The sequence below is a fragment of the Penaeus japonicus genome, unplaced genomic scaffold, assembly GCF_977035675.1.
Source record: "Penaeus japonicus unplaced genomic scaffold, GWHDUDI00000001_assembly GWHDUDI00000010, whole genome shotgun sequence".
Taxonomy (NCBI): Eukaryota; Metazoa; Arthropoda; class Malacostraca; order Decapoda; family Penaeidae; genus Penaeus; species Penaeus japonicus.
The window spans coordinates 28,360,203-28,362,702 of NW_028234412.1; the positions used below are offsets into that span (position 1 = coordinate 28,360,203).

At 39.4% G+C, this 2,500-nt stretch overlaps 1 protein-coding gene and 1 pseudogene across 1 annotated transcript in view; one reads left to right on the forward strand and one right to left on the reverse strand.

Annotated features, from left to right (window-relative positions):
* The window catches only part of LOC147471170 (uncharacterized), a 2,476-nt pseudogene extending 423 nt beyond the window's left edge, over nucleotides 1–2,053 (forward strand).
* LOC122254187 (alpha-(1,6)-fucosyltransferase-like) overlaps nucleotides 1–2,500 on the reverse strand; it is a 22,587-nt gene that overhangs the window by 7,379 nt on the left and 12,708 nt on the right. The gene's annotated exons all lie outside the window — the stretch shown is intronic.

A 2,500-nucleotide genomic window follows, 5' to 3' on the forward strand; every position in this document is an offset into this window, starting at 1 on the left:
AGATGAACACATTACTGATGGTCTTATAGTAGTACGAACACTGAATGGACTTCCAAAGAAGTACGAAAATTTTGTTGATGTAGCTAGCCAGCGTAATCTTCCATACCAGTAGAGTGAATTAAATATAGCATTGTTAAGTCAAGAGGATCGTCTGAAGGATACTTCTAGCACAGAGAGTATCATGAATGTCAACAACAACAGCACAGTGAAACAGAAGAAATGTTTCAAGTGAGGTGAACCAGGCCATTTTGCATCAAAATGCAGCAAAGGAGGTAGGTTCCAGAGAGTGAAAAATCCTCAAAATGCTAGAAAGTGGTGCAACTTTCATAAATCTAGAACTCACAGTAACAGTGAATGTAGAGTGAAGAATCCTAAGAGTAGTAATTCAGTAAACTCAGCAAATGACACAAGTGAAGAACAAAATCAAGTATTCTTTTCATGTAACACACTCATCAAGGTTTCATACTGTTGAGACCAACACTGAGTTGTATGATTGTGGAAAACAGAATGTAGCTAGCTTAGAAGAAGAGGGCTTCTTAATGATTGACAGTGGCTGCACTTCACATATTGAGAAAACAACCAAAGTTTGTGAGATTTCAAGAGTCTTTTGATCCACAAAACTATTACATAGAGCTGGCAGACGGCCAAAGACAACAAGGAACAGTGCAAGAAGTCGGTGATGTGAAAGACTTCATACAGGATCGTGATGGCAACTCACGAAGTATTCTACTAAAAGATGCATTATACATACCAGGATTTACAAAAAAATATCATGTCAGTTTGGAAGGCTATCAAGAGATGACATACTGTTATATTCTCACATGAAGGCAGTACTCTAACTACCAAGGATGGCAGAATATTCGACATTGTTGTTCTATCTACGTAGAGGTAAGCCACACACTGGTTCTCAGATGGATAAGTTTAACAAAGTCTATGTAGGGGAAGCCAAGCACACCCTAGAAGAGTGGGATAAAATCCTAGGGCATTGCAATGTGGCTGATGTGCAAAAACTTGAAGCAACTGCTGACGGAATGCATATAATTAGGAAAGATAAGTTTAACTGCACCACATGTACACTTGGTAAGATGACACAGTATAGGAGTAGAGAGGCTGACAAAAAGGCCCAACAGCCATTAGATTTAGTCCACTGTGATGTAGTTGATCCTGTAAACCCACCAGCACGAGGAGGTTACAGGTACAGCATCTCCTTTATTGATGACTACTCCGGAGCTCTTAGAATTTACCTAATTAAAAGTAAGAGTGATACAGTGACAGCTAAGAAAAGATATCTTGCAGAAACAGCACCATATGGGAATATTAAAAGCCCAAGATATGACCACGGAACAGAGTTTACGAACAATGGGTTCAGAACACTCTTGACAGAGAACATGATTAAACAAGAGTTCTCTGCACCTTATTCACTACATCAGAATGGCACAGTTGAGAGATCACACAGGTCAATATTTGACATGGCTCGCTGTTTGCTGATTGAATCAAAATTACCTAAGGATATGTGGAGTTATGCTGTGAAGACTGCCTGTTACATCAGGAATAGGTGCTATAACCTCAGGACTCAAAAGACCCCAGTAGAAATGCTTACTGGAAGACGGCCAAACATAAGCAAAATGAATATCTTTGGAACAAAATGTTTTGCATATGAACAAGAGAGTAAGAAACTAAATCCAAGGAGTAAGGAAGGAGTATATGTGGGCTATGATGATCAAAGTCCAGCCTACTTGATATACTTTCCAGATACTCAGACTATAAGAAAGGTAAGAATAGTCAAATTTGTGGATAACTCAACTTGTAAGGCAGAATCCCCAAGTGCCGAACAAAGTTTGAGTGACGAGGCTCCAGCAAAAACCACATCAAGCGGCCCAAGATGAGGCGCTAGCTGATGCTGATGGAGACAGGAAATGTCCAGCTAAAGACCGAGAAGGAATACCAGTGGATGAAGATACAAAAAGAAGATATCCATCCAGAGAAAGAAAGAAACCCTCTAGGTTAGATGACTATGTTACAGATGATCTGGACAACAGTATCTCCAGTGTGACACATACTAGCTTTATACATCACTGCTATCGAATGTCACATGACCCAAAGCTATACCATCTCCAGAGGGACACTAATGGAAGAAAGCCATGGATGAGGAGATTGCTTCACTACAGGACAACAACACCTACGAACTCACTTCACTACCCAAGAATCGCACAGCAGTAGGTGGAAGATGGATTTATCAAGTGAAACCTGGACCTAACGGTAAAGGAAAATTCATCACAAAGATTACATTGAAGTGAATCAAACTAAATATTTTGAAAATATTTTGGACAGACTTAGAATGTCAGATTGTCATGTAAGAAACACATCATGTGAATTAAGTATTGTTAACACTTCTACTGTAGGATCAGATGTATTGGGTGATGCAACTCTTTACAAATAGTTGGTAGCCTTATATATATTATGACAGGTACCAGACCAGACATATTCTATGTGGTTACCA